This window comes from Triturus cristatus, chromosome 2_1, assembly GCF_964204655.1.
Source record: "Triturus cristatus chromosome 2_1, aTriCri1.1, whole genome shotgun sequence".
Taxonomy (NCBI): Eukaryota; Metazoa; Chordata; class Amphibia; order Caudata; family Salamandridae; genus Triturus; species Triturus cristatus.
In genome coordinates this window covers 589,444,376-589,464,753 of record NC_140581.1, presented here as the reverse complement: position 1 = coordinate 589,464,753, position 20,378 = coordinate 589,444,376, and the positions used below count along the sequence as shown (strand labels likewise).

The 20,378-nt window shown below is 45.1% G+C and overlaps 1 protein-coding gene across 2 annotated transcripts in view; it reads right to left on the bottom strand.

Moving 5' to 3' along the window:
• FAM81B (family with sequence similarity 81 member B) overlaps nucleotides 1-20,378 on the bottom strand; it is a 615,395-nt gene that overhangs the window by 249,762 nt on the left and 345,255 nt on the right. The gene's annotated exons all lie outside the window — the stretch shown is intronic.

The following is a 20,378-nucleotide window of genomic DNA, read 5'->3' as shown; positions in this document are numbered from 1 at the left end:
GGGCGTGGAGAGAGCACCACCCTTGGAATGTGGGGGCACATGCACACAATCATGTTGTTGCCATTTGTGGAGAAGCTGATCCGTGGATTAGGGGTGGGACTGACATCTCACGGCCAACCCTGGGCCGAATCGCCTACCCATTCGGGGCAGAGACACGCTGTTGACACTACAAGTCCCACAAGTCATTGGGAACTCGTATCAAGGTGCCCATTGGTGGATTCATATTTTAAATAAAGTGCCGTCAGCTTGAATTTGGAGTTGCCTATGATTAAGGAAATGAATCCGAAACGCGTCAGGCAGGACTCCTGGGTTTGAAATGCTGGTCCCGCTTTCAGGAAGATTGCGGCTTCTCGAGTGCACTCTCAAGGGCTGAGCACCTGTGTTTTTGATGTTTATTCACACCGGCTCCGGGCGTGGAGAGCGCACCACCCTTGGAATGTGGGGGCACATGCACACAATCATGTTGTTGCCATTTGTGGAGAAGCTGATCCGTGGATTAGAGGTGGGACTGACATCTCACGGCCCACCCTGGGCCGAATCGCCTACCCATTCGGGGCAGAGACACGCTGTTGACACTACAAGTCCCACAAGTCTGTGGGAACTCGTATCAAGGAGCCCATTGGTGGATTCATATTTTAAATAAAGTGCCATCAGATTGAATTTGGAGTTGCCTATGATTAAGGAAATTAATCCGAAACGCGTCAGGCAGGACTCCTGGGTTTGAAATGCTGGTCCCGCTTTCAGGAAGATTGCGGCTTCTTGAGTGCGCTCTCAAGGGCTGAGCACCTGTGTTTTTGATGTTTATTCACGTCGGCTCCGGGCGTGGAGAGCGCACCACCCTTGGAATGTGGGGGCACACGCACACAATCATGTTGTTGCCATTTGTGGAGAAGCTGATCCGTGGATTAGAGGTGGGACTGACATCTCACGGCCAACCCTGGGCCGAATCGCCTACCCATTCGGGGCAGAGACACGCTGTTGACACTACAAGTCCCACAAGTCTGTGGGAACTCGTATCAAGGAGCCCATTGGTGGATTCATATTTTATATAAAGTGCCGTCAGCTTGAATTTGGAGTTGCCTATGATTTAGGAAATGAATCCGAAACACGTCAGGCAGGACTCCTGGGTTTGAAATGCTGGTCCCGCTTTCCGGAAGATTGCGGCTTCTCGAGTGCGCTCTCAAGGGCTGAGCACCTGTGTTTTTGATGTTTATTCACGCCGGCTCCAGGCGTGGAGAGCGCACCACCCTTGGAATGTGGGGGCACACGCACACAATCATGTTGTTGCCATTTGTGGAGAAGCTGATCCGTGGATTAGAGGTGGGACTGACATCTCACGGCCCACCCTGGGCCGAATCGCCTACCCATTCGGGGCAGAGACACGCTGTTGACACTACAAGTGCCACAAGTCTGTGGGAACTCGTATCAAGGAGCCCATTGATGGATTCATATTTTAAATAAAGTGCCGTCAGCTTGAATTTGGAGTTGCCTATGATTAAAGAGATGAATCCGAAACGCGTCAGGCAGAACTCCTGGGTTTGAAATGCTGGTCCCGCTTTCAGGAAGATTGCGGCTTCTCGAGTGCGCTCTCAAGGGCTGAGCACCTGTGTTTTTGATGTTTATTCACGCCGGCTCCGGGCGTGGAGAGCGCACCACCCTTGGAATGTGGGGGCACACGCACACAATCATGTTGTTGCCATTTGTGGAGAAGCTGATCCGTGGATTAGAGGTGGGACTGACATCTCACTGCCCACCCTGGGCCGAATCGCCTACCCATTCGGGGCAGAGACACGCTGTTGACACTACAAGTCCCACAAGTCTGTGGGAACTCGTATCAAGGAGCCCATTGGTGGATTCATATTTTAAATAAAGTGCCGTCAGCTTGAATTTGGAGTTGCCTGTGATTAAGGAAATGAATCCGAAACGCGTCAGGCAGGACTCCTGGGTTTGAAATGCTGGTCCCGCTTTCAGGAAGATTGCGGCTTCTCAAGTGCACTCTCAAGGGCTGAGCACCTGTGTTTTTGATATATATATATATATATATCTATATCTCACAGCAAAATCCCAGGTGACACACACCATCAGTAGATCTCTTAGGATGCATGCCACTCCAAGCACTTGAGAAGGTTTTCCTCCACTGACATCATTGTACAGACAGCACGAAAGGTTTCATGGCATCCTTGGTGATTTGCAATAGCTGTACTCTACCTCCTTCGGCTTACCACAAAGGTAACCTCGGATTCAAGAGGAGATTGACTTTTTACTAGGGCCCATAGGCACAGACCCTCTTTGATACAACTCCAAGATGCCCTGTAGGTTTCTGTGATTGGAGGTACCACACACTGAAGTGGTCACTTATGACAAACTGCATCAGATTCACCCAGCAAATCCTATCATGATCAATTAATCGTACTTCCAATACCCACAACGTGCTCCCTCAGACTAACTCATCCACCAGTGTCAGCCATGACAGACTTTCAGTGCAGCTGAATCACTGTGAGAAAATCTCTAAAAGTGATGCACAGGAGAGATTTGAACATCTCTCCACAAGAACCTGGAACATGATCCCTCCACAAGAACGTGTTTGAATTTATGGTAGACTTTCCAATCTTTTAAGACTTTGTCCTTAGGGTTAGATCCAATATCCTCTCACAACAGCCGGTCCCTCTTCTTGTATAATTCATCCCTCTTCTACATAAGAAAGAAGGGGGAGTGCCCTGTCCCCACTACCATGGAACTTTGGGATTGGGGCATTTTCCAGGGAATGTTTTTCAGGGTATCTGACATTGGAGGGGTGTTCAGTCAGACATCGGAATGTTTAAGCAGGTGCCTTAACTCACCTTAAGAACAGAGACTTATTCCAAGGCCTAGAGGTGAGCAAATATGGATGCATTTGTTAAATATCTGAATATAGAATGGAACAACTTTGCCTCTGAGATGGTCACGGATCCCCTTTCCTAGGGAGAGGTATTATGTTAGACTGATTGGGAAGGGTCTTTTATGCTTTCACCCTGGCCCCTCTGATCACTGCAGAAAGTCATAGACAAGGTTATTTTATCTTTGTAGTTGCAGCCATGGGCATCAAATTTGGGGGCATATTTACAAGCCTCATGTGCCACGGGAGTGTCACTTTTCCGGTGGTGCAGTGTGCTGGTACATATTTACAAGGCCACACAAATCCACCCTGCGTGGCTTTTCATGGCCTTGTAAGTATGGCCCCCATTCATACATTACTCTGCGTGAAGGGGCTTTCCATGGTTGTTGCTGTGTCCCATGGATTCTGACGCATTCCCAGATTTAAAAGGTTTGCTAGGAATGCGTCTTGATTCTAAACCCTCCACAGGGGAGGCGCAAAGTGGCACAACGAGGAGAAGTAACTTTATGTCTCCTATTTATTTCCTCTTTCTATGCTTGCTGCATTTTGCCGCACACATAGAAGGAGGCAAACACTATCTATGATTGTTTTGGTGCAGGGAGGTGTCCCTTCGTGCACAAAAAAAATAATCCCTGCAACAGAGGTACCCTTGCACCATGGTGCGAAGATGCCTGCGTTGGCGCCAGGCAGTCTACTGTGCACCAGTGCAGAAGAAAGCACAAGAATTCATTGTATTATTGTAAATACGACACATCCCTTCACTTTCCTACTGATGCAGCTCAGCGTAGCAAGATGGATTACAGCGCTGCGCTGCATCATTATTTTGTAAATATGCCCCTTGGTTCTTTCCAACCTGTGCCTTATACAGAAAGAATGCATCAAGCTTTCCCATGTATTACAGCATTTTCTCTATAGAAAGGATGGATTCTACTGCCTTTCCTTCATTTGCTCGTTTTGTGTGTCAGGTTCATAAGAAGCTAGCCTTTGAACACCAGTGCCTCTCCTCCAAGAACACAGATGTCCTTGTAACTGCCAGAAAATGCACCACCAGGGACCATATTACATATTGTGCTCCAAGGTTGAAACAAACATATGAGCTTTGGCATTACAGCCCCTTCTGTAATATTGATCACAGTGAAATCACAAGAGGGCATTCCCTTGCCCTTTCGCACAGACTGTATTACAGACACGGGAGCATAAGTAAACAAGCTGCTGGGAGGTGCACTGATTGTGAACCACATATGAGGTGGTGAAGTCAGTGCATACTCTGTGAGTGCACCATGAGAGGAGGGCACAGGCATTCCAGGTACTCCCCAGGCACATCTCCACCGCAAGTAAATACAGTCACACACTGCATTCTGCCTGCATGGAGATTCCTGTTACTTAAATAAACTCGGGTCTCCTTCCACCACCCAGTGTAGGTGCGACCATCCTGATATTGTGCTGCACTGGGGAGGTCACATTTTTTTCCTGTAATTGGACTTACTGTCCCAGTCTATGAAAACAACCCCAGTTAATGGTGCACCCAATATCTAATTCATTAAGAGGTCTCAATATTGGAACACGTAGTTGACTTTGTGCCACTAAGCTCTGTCCAATTTCAATCACCTTCTTACCCGTTCTGTAGATGAAATCATGTAATTCTCTTGGTACCTGGTGAAGTCAGGTGTGCAAATGAACATATACCACTGTACCTACTAGGTGCTGATCAGAAGTAAAGATAAATTAGGACTGTTGGAGGCAGGCTTAGTGTATGGTGCACACTTGTTGAAGTTGTGCACCTTGCACTAACCCAGGAAACCCTCATGGTGATTTTAGTGGTCTTTGAAAACTATAGAAAGCTCTCAAAAATGGTAGCTGTGGAGAGCAGCCTACAGGCTTATCTTAAAGGAGTGTTAAGTAGCTTGTTTTACCAGAAAAATCTGTAGTATAAGTTAGATGAAAAGAAACTACACAGTGTTTAACAAACATAAGCCTATTTATTACAACACAATATCACTATCACATTGGTATATCTCCTATCCGGATCTATTAACGCAATACACAAGAATACTTCAAAAGCAATCAGGTAAGTAGCACAAACACAGTAATCTCCGGGGAGAGACCAAACCATATACTAAGAAAGTGGAATGCAAACTGCAAAGGAGAACGGGACTTGCACCAGAAGACCCAGAGGAGCCCGGGACACATGGAACCACCCGAGGTAAGTACCCAGGAACCCCACGAGGCTGTGTGCAGAGTGGTAATACAGCTGCATGCCCAATGCAAATCAATAGAGAAGTTGTGGTTGCAGTTTTGAAGAAGAAGGACCATTACTAGAGGACCCTGAAAAATCCCTGTGGAAGAAAGAAGGTTGGAGAGTCATCCCACCCATGGATGCCCTGGGAACCAGGTTACCTACACAAGGGAAGCCGGGTGCATAGTGGTGAAGTGACTTTGGAACCTGCCAGAGACAACAACAGATGACTTCGAAGAAGATGCTTCTGGAGAAGACTGTGAAGGAGTCAGGTGGAATCCAAGAGTGGATTCTAGATGTGAAGAACCTGAAATCAGAGGGGACAGAGTCTATGCCACTCGGAGGTGACCAGAAGGCACGGAGACACAATGCCCACCGATGTCGGGAGGTTCTGGAGAGTCGTCTGTGACCTTGTTGCTGCAGCTGTGAGGACCAGGTGATGCTGAGGAAGACCAGGAGCCGTGCAAGAACTGTCCCAGGCCAGATGTCGGTGACTAGGTGGGCGGTGTCCGGCAGGGGCAGGAGCACCAACAAGCCTTGGTAGCCGCAACTGGCATGGAAGACGAAAAAGGAGCAACGTTGGGACCAGCAAGGTCCATGGGACACACCAATAGTAGGAGAGTCAGACCAGGCCCAGAGCAAGCAGGGTAGCCCAATGAAGGAAGAGAAGACCCTAAGGAGGACCCACAGGCCAAAGATACAGGAGTCGCAAGAGGACCTCAAGCAGCTCACCAAAGATGAAGGCCCACTGTGCAGAGGATGCCATGAGGATGCTGATCTTGGACAGAAGAGGAGCAGGAGGGTGGAGCTTCTTGTAGTTCGTAGATCTCTGGAGTGCAGAGCCAACGAGCCTTGACAGTGGCAAGTAAACACAGTGCACAGGGTTTGGTGCCAGCGGTTCCGATGCGTGAACCTGGCCTCAAAATTGCAAAAAGGACAGATCAGGCCTCAAGGGAGTTGCAGAACCACCACCTGTGTTGCTGAGCCTCTTGAAGTCCATAGGACGATAGGCACAGCAGATCAGTCAGCTTTGTTGCAGTGCCTGCAGATTCAGGGGAGTGACTCCTTCACTCCAAAGGAGATTTCTTCAGTGGTCCTTGATGCCCACAGGTTTGTTGAAGAACCTGGAAGAAGCACAGACACAGACAATGAAGAAGATTTGAAGAACAGCGAGACCAGGAGCAGCAGGAGTCTTCCTTGGAGCAGTCTCGGTTCCTGTCGAAGTCCAACGAAGTTCCAGTGTCCAGACGATTGAAGAGCAACGTAGTTTCAGGGTTGACTCTTGTCCCATGATGAATATGAGGACCGACCCACAGTAAGCCCTTAACTACCCTAAGGAAAGGTTTGAAATAACTCAGGGGTCCCTCCCAGAGGAGGGGCTGGTCAGAGGGGAGGATACTCCCATATCCTTTGTCCAGTTTTGCGCCCGAGCGGGAGCCGAAGGCTCCCTGAACTGGTTTAAACTGGAGTATGTATGGATGGCACCAAATGTGCCCTTCAAAGTAGTCTGGTGGTGCTCCAGCCCAATATACTAAGTCCTGTCTGGGAGGTGGTCACATCTCCCTGTGACATGAAACCTATTGTCCTACCTTCCCCTGCTTGAACCTGGCTCAGCAGCAGGAGGACAGAATTGTGTATGTGGTCTGCAGCAGCACTAACTTGCTTGCAGACCCTGACGGGCTGTAACTGGGAGTTCGGAGGGGGTCCCCAAAGGAGCCCCCATTACATTGAATCATACTTCCAACACTGGAATCGGTGTTGGGGTATGATTCCAACATGTTTGACACCAAACATGACCGGGTTCGGTGCAGCCACTATATAGTTAGACATCTCATAATTACTGATGCCCACTATATGTCTAAAAATGGCTGACCATACTTACGAAGCCTGGAGAGTTGACTACGGGGTTTGTAGGGGTGTGCTGCTCATGCAGGGGCACCCTCACACTTATAACCAACCACCTTGCCCTCGGGACTGAAGAACCTGCCATAGGGGTTACTTATAGGTTGTAAGTGCAGTGACCTCCGATATAAGAAAACGTATATTTGTCGTGAGTGGTGCAAGCACCAACTCACACAGGCTGCAATGGCAGGCCTGTAGTCACAGTTTAAGGGGACTCCCATGGGTGGTACAAAACATACTGCTGCCCATGAGAGAGCTCAGGTATACCTATGCCATGAAGTGAATGACCGACATCAACGTTTGGATGCAAAATAATCATCTGCAGCTCAATGCCAGTAAGACGGAGATCATTCTTTTTGGGAAAGCCAAAGCTCTGTGGTCCAGCGACTGGTGGCCTTCCAATCTCGGCCCCTGTCCATCTCCCAAACCGGTGGTCCTTAACCATGGGGTGATGATCGATAACTTGTCCATGAAAGACCATGTCAATAATGTGACAGGTATCTGTTATGGACTAATGCGGAGTCTTCGCAAGATCTTACAATGGATCACAGTTGTATACAGGATGCCACTGTTCCAAGGCCTAATCATCAGTCGGCTTGATTACGGAAACGCCCTGATGGCTTCCATCAATAAAGAGCTTCTTACCAAACTCCAGGTGCTACAAAACACAGCTGCCAGACTTGTATTAAATCTACCTTCACGTTCCCCGTCGGCACCAAGGCTGAGACCTCTCCACTGGCTTCCCATCAGGAAACGCATCCATTTTAAAATCAATTGCCTGGTCTACAAAACCATCCATGGGAACGGACTATGCTATCTCGCCAAAAACCTCATCTGGTATCAACCTACCAGAACCCTCAGGTCCTCAACAAAATATCTTCTCACTCCCTTTAAGATTTGCACTGCTAGGAACGGCAGCAGATCCTTCTCATACCTCGCTCTTAATCTGTGGAATTCGCTCCCATTGTAGCTACGTATGAACACCAACCACCAACAGTTTCGGAGTAATCTAAAAACCTGGCTGTTCTGATCTTTTCTTCTCCCTACCGGTTTCCTCTGTTCCCTTTTCCTCCCACCCCAAGGTTTATGCCAGCACTTTGAGACCCACGGGTGATATGTGCGCTCAATAAAATCCTATGACTATGCCCTGGGTACCTGGTACCATATACTAGGGACTTACAAGGGTACACCAGTAGCCAATTGTGGAGGTACCAAAGTACTTATTATGTCAATTTAGGGGAGAAAGCAGAGTTGCTGGGGTTCTAATTAGCAGGATTACAGCAGACTAAGTCAAAAACACACTGACACCAGGCAAAAAGTGGGGGTAACCATGCTAATACGATCCTACCTTCGTACAAGGACAAGAAGATTATTTCAAATTTCCAATTACCTGTTACACTTCTTCTAACTGATGAGAAAGCCTACTATCAATTTTATGTCATCAGACCAGATGCTGTTGAGCCCATAGAATCAGGTCTAAAAGGACCAAATTAAAGTATATGTCATCCATCACAGGCCTCCAACAACATGAATTGCTTTAGTGCACTTTTGTTAATGTCATTACACTTGCAACGTGCATTAATAATTGTTGAGGCTAAGCTCCTCATGCCCCATCTCTAATGAGGATGGTATTCAGGACTCACCTCTTCATCCTAAACGTGTTCACTAAATTGTGTAATTGATGATGTACTGCTAAGCCTTCTTCCTGGATCATTACATCTCCTTAGCTGAGGAGGTTTGCCATATGATGCCAAGTGTGCTCTTACTGGGTTATTTACTAAAGTTCTGCATGGGCACACGTGTGGCACAAATGCATGCAAAGCGCTACAATGATGCACTTGCCATTATAAAAGCCTGCGGACGCAGAGCAAAACTGATCAGCACCAAGAGGCCGAACATTCTATTAGGCTATGACCAGAGATCTGCGCTCTTCTAACATACATTGTATCATAAACATTGACATAGAGATGTGTAAATCTGCCTCCAAATCACTTTTGACTGTTGTATCTCCCATTGTTATGACACACAGAAGCCGCCTTTCTTCATCAAATATCATTGAACACACAATTCCTCAAAGCATAGGCAGCTTCCACGCGCTCTCCGTACATGTATACAGCACAGAGATATGCAGGGCATTTACACTGGCCAGCTTGCACATACTCTGTAATCTTTTTGCCCTCACTTCTTCCTCATGCTGTGATGCACAAATTTGAGCAACATGTGTAACACGTTTGTTTGAGTCATAGGGTTCCTGATTCTGCCTTTCACTTGCTCACTGTTTTCTAGTTTTTGTCTTGTAGAATAGGAGAGACCCAGGTCTTCAGAATGGGATAAAGTAACTTTGTGATGCCTCCATTACTTTTAGTCTTTAGACTGTTTCCTATCCTCAATACCTTCCTCCTTATCCCTCTGACATCAGTCAAAAAAAGTGCAACCATAGCTTCTGGTGAGGGTGTCAACCTTTGTAGAGGAAGAGGGCCTGCACATGTCCAGTGTTGCCTGCCTAGGACTTTTATTTAACAGCATAGTAGCTTTAGGTACCATTAGTAGGGTAAGAGGAACCTATAGGTTGGGAATAGGGGATGAACCTTCAAACGAGGAGTTGGGATCACCCCTGAAGATACCTGCATCCCTTTCAGGGGTGGAAGAGTTGTTCCTCAAGGGGAGTTTACCAGCCAGGGCTACCGGATCGTGCGACGTGTCCAAGGTCCCTGCTAGAGACAAATTTACTTTAACCGACATGATATGTTACTCCAGCTCTCGCGGGGACACCCTGGATGGGCTAGGATCGATGGTGGTTCGCCTGAGGTGCGAATGTCATGAATAGTGAAGATAGGAGTAAATCTTGTACTTCTATGGTGTTACTAATAAAGTTAAATGATGATGAGTAATGCCTTCTCTGCGTATTATGGACGATTTGGTTCTGTAAATGAAAACCCGCATATATAACGCTGTGGACAAAGGATGATGTTTAATCTGAAGCAAAATACAATTACATTGCAGTCAACAGATCAGATGTACGTTGTTGTTCATTAACATACTACTGGCAATACTTAGGACTCGTTAGCAATAAAGAAAATACAGTTGAGGAAAAAACAAGAAAAGATTCCTGAAAATCACCTTGTTTCCTGCTCCAGAGCACATGCTTGCCCTACCACTAAGACTTATGGGTTATTCAGGTGAGAAGGGGCAGGGCCCCTCTGGAACTGTAGCCTGAGGGGGCACAATGGTTTGAGCACAGTTTTCAACGAGGCCCTATTCTTCCTAGCTCGGTATTCTGAGTAGCATTATTTCTCCCCAGGGCACTATTTCATGATGCATTATTTCACGGGGGGCAGTTATTCTTGACTTCTTAACACAGCACTCCCGTTGGTCCATTTCAAGCGCATCTTTTCCAGAGACTCGTTTTTCTAGAAGGTGCTGTTGCTCCTGGTGCAGAGGGTATATTTGCCATAGTATTCTGACAGAAAGATTTCTTCATCCACAGATTCTGACGACAGTATTTCTTCTGACATCGTATTTTTAGAGGCATTATTTTCTCTAGTGTATTGTTGGCAGTGTTCCTGTCTTTACAGAATTTATAGTTGGCTAGGATTTATTGTTCCTTGGATTATCGGACTGATTTTATGTCCTGTGTTCCGACTTCCCGTGGTATTGGTTTCTTATGGGTACAGTATACAGAACCGGTGCTACTTCTGAAAAGGCACTTTTCCTGCTGCAGTAGACAAGCGCTTCTGTTCGAGCTTCCGGTGTTTCCACTAGACTATATTTACGTAGTTTCCTGCAAGGACTTGAGCTAGTAAATAAGCACAATGTGTGCCAGTACAAAACTTGCACTATTTAAACATGTACATGTGAAATATGCGGTTCGCACAATGGAAGTTTGGGTATGATTTGCCCATAGTGAGCAAAAATAGGGCCAGGGACCTTAAGACCCTATGTACATTGGAGTTCATAAAAAAAGTCAAACAAGGGGAACACCCCAGAAGACGTAAAATTCACAGAAATATTAGTAAAAGCCCTAAAGGAGAGCGAAGTATTTGCATCAGTTCTTTATAACAAACTTCTCTAACCCTATCCAGGACTTTAAGTAGTCACTGTTTAAGTCTGACTTGACAGAGCAGCTGTCGCCTGACATTATGTAGTCAACCTAAAAAAAAGCTTAAGAAACACTATTGAGGAGAGGGACTGTGGCTCTGCTCACATATTGGTAGCCAGGGGTACATGGTTTGATTGGGCATAAATTGTATGCTTCCACAAAAAAGTGCTTGGTTAACTAGATAATTTATGGTGTATGCTTTTCTCTGGCAGCAGCAAGGATGGGTGTAGGGCGGTCATCAACTTTAGACTTCAGAGTACAGTTTTGTGTTTAAGAGCCCATGGCTACACTAATCTACATGGATATTTACATCTGGCTTGACAGCGCAACTGTCACTTGACCTTATGTGATCAACAAAAAAAGTTTTAGAGAGAGGGACTTGGGTTCCATCCACATGTTGGTTACCCTGGGTACAGGATTTGATTGGGCTGAATTTGTGTGCTTCCACTTAAAAGAGTGCCTGTATTGCACTGTTTAGGCTTGTAGCAACGTTTATACTCTATACAGCAGCCCTCAGTTGTTTATGGTGGCAAGCCAATGACCTTGGCTAGAGGCCTCATCTGTTTATTATGACATTTTATGGCAAAGACACTAGGCCTTATGTATTTATTGTGAAATGCATATCTTAAAGTTGGTAGACATTTAAGTGTGGCTTGTTATTACTCTATACTAAAGCCTACAGATAGGTATTTTGTTACATGGAATCTCACAGATTCTCCTAGTGGGCAATGGTTTTGGTGTTGGTCGCCCATTGTGACAAACCATGGGTATAAAAAGGTTTGCTTTCTCACAATCTGTTTCAGCATTTTAGGAGAGATAGTATTTTGCTAAGCCAACTATAATTGTGCATATCTTTCTAATTTTATGACTGTGTGTCTGGTGGTTGCCTTGTGGAAAAAGCGTATGCTTAAAACTGTAAGCCTGCGTTGGTTATGGTGGCAAGCCAATGATAACAGTTATTAGCCTGACTGGTGCACAAGAACAAGCTATTCTAGATGCCATAGGTCTGGCCTGTTTATTATGAAACATTATGACAAAGGCTGTTAGTCTAGTTTAATAATTGAAAAGCATATGTTAATGCCAGTAAGCTATCAACATTTGGTAGTTATCACATTGAGTTATGGGTCATAGACAGGTACTTTGTTACATGGAATCTAACAGTTTACTGAACTAGACACGGGTTCTGATGTTGGTCACCGTCTGACAAATCCTCAAGAGTTTAACTGTGATGTTTCTTGTTATGCCCGATTGAGATGGGTTGTATACTGTTTTGCGAGCTTTGTTTTCCTACATATTTGTAATTTTATACCTGTATGCATGATGGTTGCCAGTTTATGTGTGCTTGAATGGGTCAGTGTTGCGTAAAGCCATTGTTAAAGGGTAAATAAAGGCTTTATCGGTTGATTGGGAAAAGTTATGCCTGATTTAATGGGTTTGATCTGTTTATTGTGAAACATTATGAGAAAGCCAGTAGGCCTGAGATACTTATCGTGGAAAGCATGTGTTAAAGGCAATAGCCTTTTAAGGATGGATTGTTATTACACTGTGCTAAAGCCTGTAGGCAGGTACTTTGTTACATGGAATTTCACAGATTACCGTAGTATGCAAGAGTATTGGCGATACACCCAAATAAGCTGTGGGGATAGAAAATATGCACAACAAGAATCCTTGTTCGGCTCACTTGGGAGAGATAGTATTTTGCGTTGCCAACTGTAATTTTATATACATTTCTACTTTTATGACTGTATGCCAGATTGTTGCCTTGTGGAAAGCTTACGCTCAGTACAATGGGCTTGAGTTGGTTATGGTGACAAACCATTGATAAAGGGTATATTCCTGATTGGTTTAGGCAGGGGCGTAACACAGGCCCCCGCAGCCCCCGCGGTGCGGAGGGGCCCCCAGCCTCAAGGGGCCCCCTCAGCCCAGAACTCTGGCTGGAGAGACGGGCAGGCTTGCACAGTCGATGACCGCCTGCAGGTCAGGCAAGCACATGGGCCTTCTGCAAACCGCTTTATCCTCCTGTTATTACAGGACAGAGACACACTCGACCTTGACCCCGGAGGGGGGGAAGCACGAAATTTCATTTTTGAGAGAACACACGACGAGACCCCTGCGCACTCTTCATGGGTTTGTCAAATGTAAAACAATCTTACATTCTTTATTAGAAAGGTACGCGTTCCGAATGCAAACAATGTTTATTTCAAATTGATTGCTTAAAAAACATATTACAAAAAGAAACCTAAAACGACACATCCCAAGTACACGAAATAAAAACATCATTGCAAACCAGGTCATAAGAAGGGGGTCGAGGTGCGGCCAGGGAGTTTGTTTCACCCGGCAAATGGTTATTTTATCCCTGCTATAGTATTGTTTTTCCTCGCGTTTGTTTTTTTTTTGTGTGTGCCGATTCCCATGTGTGAGTCTGATGAAGTTATTCTTTGGTCAAAGTAGGCATTCTATTTTTAATTTCATAAATCCATTTGATAATTCGGTATTTGTTTAGTCATATTCGTGTTCTTGTTTCAATTTGCTCGAGTTTGCGTTTATTTGACCTATTTATTCCAGTCTGGTGTCAATACAAAAGAGTTGTTATATTCCCATGCAAACGCCAACTATTTTGGTTTTTTCCAAATTTCGCTTTCCCCTTGAATCCAAGGACATGCATAAAAATGACAAAGGAACGCCCAGCTGAAAATGTAAGATTTAGGAACCTAATCATCATATGGGTTAGTTGACAGTTTATAAGAACCAATGCAATAACGAGCATTTACATATGTGTATACGTGCGAGTTAAATATATACATGTACACAGACACACAAACAAACATATAGACGTGCGTTTGTGATCAAAATCTATCTATCTATCTATCTGTTGATTGATTTTTAATTGATAAAGTGTGACAAATGCCCATAGGCGTCAAGGCGCTATATCACAAGAGCCAGCACAATCCGGCTGTAAATGAAACAGTTACGAGGTCAAGAAAAGAAACAGTCTATACAGTGTAAAGCCAGGTCTTTAATGCCTTTTTGAAAGGTAAAATAAATAAATCAATCCATCCATCCATCCATCCACCTCTTCGCCTACCTGTCTCTAACATGGTGGCTCCTTGTAAGATAATGGACACAATCGGGGCACAAGTCGGGGGTGCACGCAGGTACATGGCGTTCACCCACTCTTTTTACAGGGTGGATGCCGTCCCCCCCTGCCAAGAAGTTGAGCCCCACTGAAATATGCTGAACTTGTCCTAGTGTAATTTTCAGACACCGGAACATGCTCAGCAGCACCTGTAGTTGTCTGCTTTCAATTCCTAGCAGCAACCTGCAGGCAGTGAGGGGGCTTTTTTTCACCTCCAGCTGGGCCAAAGTTAAGGGGCCATTAGGCCTCCTTTTATTTGAATATCCTGACTGGACCTGGCCTGGAACCTCACACTTAAATGTAAATGCCACGGAGGGGAAACAAAGGCACATCTTGTTATCTTTTCACAGGTACTTAGGAAAGGCATGTTTTTGCCTTTGTTCAGTCCCTGTATATAAGAGATGCATGCACTGTAAGAATGTCTGGTGTGTTGGTCTGTCCAAGTATTCACACAAACAACAATTTCAATAGCACTATTTCATTTCTTTTATAGCGCTATGCAACCCAATGCAGGGTGTCAGAGCGCTTTACGTAACATACACATTATACATTGAGAATAAATCATGTACATGTGTAAAGCAATGTACAAGATGAGTTACAATAGTCAGTGAGGGTTACAAGTAGGGGCGTAACACAGGCCCCCCCCAGCCCCCGCGGTGCGGTGGGGCCCCATGCTGCAGGGGGCTCCCTCAGCACAGTACTCTCCTCCGAGAGCTCGAGCGGGGGGCTGCGAGGAGGGTAGAGTGGGTGGGCACGTCCTGAAATGAGCCGGGTGGAGAGGACGAGAGGCAGAGACAGATCGGGGGTGAAGCCTTGGAGGGGGAGAAAAGGATGGGAAAGTCTGAGATGGGAGAGGAGGTGATGGTGAAAGAGACAGACTGGGGATGATGATCAGTGAACAGAAGGCAGGTAAGAGAGGTCCCGAAGAGCATGAAGGAGTTGATGGACGTAGAACGAGAAGGGAAAGAGAGGCAAGGAGAGATAGGTGGAGAGGAGACAGCAATGCAGAGAGCGAGAGGGAGCGGCTGCCCATTACAGAAGTCACTGTAATTGTATTTATATAACGCTTACTACCCATGACGAGGCGCCGAAGAAGGAGATCGGGGGAGAGAGAATAAAAATAGATACTTAGAAAAGATGTGCAGAGAAAGTGAAGAGTGTTGTAGAAAGGACAGAGAGAAAAATAAAGGTCGACACCCGAGAGCGGATAAAGGAGAAACAGATAGAAGAGATGGCACTGATGAGAGAGTGTACAAGACGAAGAAAGAGATGGGGAATAAGACTACAGATAGAGGGAATGACATAAAAGATTGCAAGAGCGAGGGCACCGAAGACTTGGGATGGGGAGAGAACAAGGAGAAGTGAGGGACTCAGAAAGAGAGACGGAGAGGGATGGATGGAGACAAACAGGGAGTGTGAGAGGAAGTGATCGAGAAAAAGACGAGTGAGTACACGGTTGGTGGAGGAGACAGACTAGAGGGAGTGATGAACAAAAAGAGGCAGAAACAGAGAAAGAGAATGATGGGGACAGGAGTGGACATATGTGATGGAGAAGAGACCTTTGTGTGGTCAAGAACGGAAGGAAAGAGTGCAAGAGATAAAGATAAAAGGGGAAGGAAACGACAAAGCAAGAAACAGGGAAGAGAGAGTGATTAAAAGGAAGTGATGGAGAGACTCGAAGGAGATGATCTGATGGACACACACAGGGAGGAGAGTGAGTGATAAAGAGTGAGCGATGAGAGAGACAAAGAGGATAATATATGATGGAGACCCCGGGAGGAGAGTGCTAAAGAGAGACAACGACAATATTGTCTGATGGAGACACGCACAGAGGAGAGTGAGTGATAGATAATGATTGATGGAGAGAGACAGCGAGGATATTTTGTGATGGAGACACACAGAAGAGTGAGTGATGGAGAGGAAGTGATGGAGAGACTCAAAGGGCATCATCTAATGGAGACTCAGAGAGAGGAGAGTGAGTGATAGAGAATGAGTGATGAGAGAGACAAAGAGGATATTATATGATGGAGATACAGGGAGTAGAGTGAGTGAAGAGAGTGAGTGGTGAATAGAGATAAGGGCAATATTATATGAAGGAGACACACACAAAGGAGAGAGTGATAGAGAATGAGTGATGGAGACAGTGAGGATATTGTGTAATGGAGACACACAGGAGAGTGAGTGATAGAGAGGAAGTGATGGAGAGACTCGAAGGGCATAATCTAATGGAGACTCATAGAGAGGAGAGTGAGTGATAGAGAATGAGTGATGAGGGAGACAAAGAGGATATTATATGATGGAGATACAGGGAGGAGAGAGAGTGAAGAGAGTGAGTGATAGAGAGGAAGAGATGGAGACAGACACAGAGGAGATTGTCTGATGGTGTCACGCAGAGAGGAGAGTGAGTGATAGAACAACAGAGTGATGGAGGGAGAGAGACAATGTGGATCTTGTATGATGGAGACATACAGGGAGGAGAGTGAGTGATAGAGAATGAGTGATGAGGGAGACAAAGAGGATATTACATGATGGAGACACTGGGTGGAGACTGAGTGAAGAGAGGGAGTGGTGAATAGAGATAAGGGCAATATTATATGAAGGAGACACACACAAAGGAGAGTGAGTGATAGAGAATGAGTGATGGAGACAGTGAGGATATTGTGTAATGGAGACACACAGGAGAGTGAGTGATAGAGAGGAAGTGATGGAGAGACTCGAAGGGCATCATCTAATGGAGACTCATAGAGAGGAGAGTGAGTGATAGAGAATGAGTGATGAGGGAGACAAAGAGGATATTATATGATGGAGATACAGGGAGGAGAGAGAGTGAAGAGAGTGAGTGATAGAGAGGAAGAGTTGTAGACAGACACAGAGGAGATTGTCTGATGGTGTCATGTAGGGAGGAGAGTGAGTGATAGAGCAACAGAGTAAAGGAGGGAGAGAGACAGGTTATTGTGTGATTGAGACACACAGGGAGGAGAGTGAGTGATAGAGAATGAGTGACAGGATATTGTGTGATGGAGATACACACAGATGAGATTGAGTGATAGAGAGAGACTCAAAGGGCATAATCTGTCACCTGAACCCACAGACCACAACCCTTGAAGAAGCACCGACAGCCTCGGAAGCAGACCTGCGGACAGTTGAGTAGGCAGACCTTTTGCCTACCACCCCCCCCCCCCCAAGACATGTACCCTGTGGAATTCCTACATGAAGAGGTCAACTGGAGGGGCCCCTTCCACGTATCCTGCAGGGGGGCCCCCTCAAGTTTCGTTACGCCACTGGGTTTAGGAAAAGTTATGAAGAAGGGAGTAGGCCTGAAATGTTGATTGTGAAAAGTATGTATTAAAGTCAATAGACATTTATGAGTGGGTAGTTATCACTCTGAATTCAAGCTTATATATAGGCTTTTTGTTACATGGAATCTCATAGATTACTATAGTAGGCAAGGGTTTTGGTGGTGGTTACCTCCTCTTATAAACTATGGGCCTCATTTACGAGAAGTGGCGCATCGCTGCGTGAAAGCAGTAATGCGACACTTCTCAGTGCGCCCTCCGTGCGACACCAATGATGAGTCATATTTTCAGTATGACGCATCATGTCGCAAGGAATGACAGATACGTCAGTATTACTGACTTATCTGTCGACGCAAAAAGTGGCGCATTGCTGAAGTTGTGTCAGAAGCCTGAAGCAACTCCAGCAATGTTCCTTTCACATGGGGCAAGCCCCATGTGATAGGGCCTGCGTCACCCTTACGCCTGCCATGAGGCAGGTGTAAGGTTTTGACGCATTGGCGGCATAGAAGTGTTGTAGTGAAAGCTCATAGATTTCACTGCGACACTTCTACGGGGCTTTGTTACGACGGAACGCCCACCCTGCATACATTATACCTGACGCAGGTATAATGTAGCGTAGGGCTTTACAAGGTGACGCCTCTACCTAGATACGTCACCTTGTAAATATGTCGCAACATGGTGCATGTTTTACGCCGCCGCAGGGTCACGAAAAGTGACGCAACAGCGGCGCAAAACAGGCGCAAGGGCTCATAAATAAGCCCCTATGAGTATAGACAATTCATAAGCCCCTATGAGTATAGACAATTTGTACTGTCAGAATCCCTGTTAGACCTTCTTAGGAGAGATTCTATTTTGCCTTGCCAACTTAAATTTTGTATAGTATGTAATTTTATGACTGTATGCCTTGTGAGAAATCTTACGCTCACTAAAGGAGGCCTCAGTTGGTTATGGTGGTAAGCCAATGATAACAGCCACAGGCCCAATTGGTTCACTAGGAAAAAATATTTCTGTTGCCATAGGTCTGTTTTGTTTATTATGAAAAGTTATGATAAAAGCATTAGGCCTCAGATATTGATTGTGAAAAGCTTATTTTAAAATCAATAGGCAATAAACTGTGGACTCTTCTTTCTCTATTTAAAGCCTACCGAGAGGTATTTTGTTACATAAAATATCTCATATTACCTTTGCAGGGAATGGTTTTGGTGCTTGCTACTGCCCACTGGCAAATCATAGGGGAGAAGATTTGCGCTGTAATAAAGCCAAAATCTCTTTTTAGCTGTCTGCAAAGGATCTTGTAATAAAATTGTTCATATGCATGTATGTATGTATGTATTTATACCAGCTCTGCTCTTCCATTGGTCTGTCTGAGTGCCATTTTGTCATTTACACTTTCTATCCATGATAGCAAACTGCTTCGGGTAATGGTTCAGTCCACATCAGTTATTGACTCTCCTGCCCTTTAAGTGAGGGTTTTTTCTGATCACATATGTATATCCACCTAATAAAATTGAGTGTACTTGTGTGTCAAGGCTGGTTGGCCAGTCCTTTAGGTTATAATGTTTTTATGGTCTGGCTTGACAGCGCAGCTCTTGGAAAACAATTATGTGAATACAACTAGAGAGACGCTTTGGCTCCTCCACATGTTGGGAGCCAAGAGTCTATGTATTGATTGGGCAGAGGTTGCAGGCTTCCACAAAAAAAGAGTTGGCCCTCTGCACATCTGTGATCATTTTGTTTATTTATCCAGCTGCATAAGCTTGAATTTTCAGGGGCTCAATCATGGCATTGGAATTCTATTAAAGTGTCTTAGAGAACTAAAAACGTTGTTTTTCTCTGGCAGCAGCACAGCTGGGAGGAAACAATCATTAAACTACATGGATTTTAGGTCTAGCTTGAATGTGCAACTCTCACCTTCCTTTTAACCTACACCAATATTATTCTACCGATTTTTGCTTCCACGCAAATACATATCTATTCCCATGCTATTTACTTGTCTTTCTTCACATTACCATACAATATTCCTTTAAAGCCAGACCTATTGGCAATGCCAATTGTTGTCTTTTTATAGCTCTCCAGGCAGTGCTAATGGTTTGCTTGCTGCTCGGTTCCTCTGCAGTGTGCAGCATACCACATGGCCACTTCCTTTAAACGAGGAGACGATTATGGATGATTATGGAAAGCTGTTGACCATAGTGTGTCTTTGTTTCACCATTCCAAAATGGCCAACAAGTTGTTGCTAAATGCGGCTGCCATGCCTCAACTTTAAAACAACGATAGACTATTTGCAATACATTTGGAGGTCAGAAACTCACTGCTATATTTTTAGTTATTACAAGCCTACACCTGCTATGTTTAGACTGCAGCATTAATTCCTTTTGTTTTTACTTGTACTCTTTAAATGTATCTTGCATATGTTGTTCAGCTTGTGTGTGATTTATTGCAGTTGAGTCAGAGACTGAATGCAAGAATGAGTCAGTGGCTGGATGCATGAGTGCAAAGATGAGTGACAGAGTGCATGTATGATGACTTACTGAATGCCTATACCCATCAATGACACAAAAGGCACATTCGTTCATAAGCTGGGCCTTTCGGCATTGCCAATGTTGTTGTGGCAATTGCTCTAGTACGTCATATGTCACTAAACTAGAATTAAGATATGAAGCCCTCAACGGTAGGAAGCATTGAAGGGATAACCGAAAAATAATACAAACGTAAAGAAGTGAAGCACATAGTGGCAAGTAAATGCAAATATGTATATATCTAAATAACATATCAAGTATTTCACAATAAAACAATAGTCCCCGTTCCCAAAGCTAAAAAGCGTGCTGCATTTT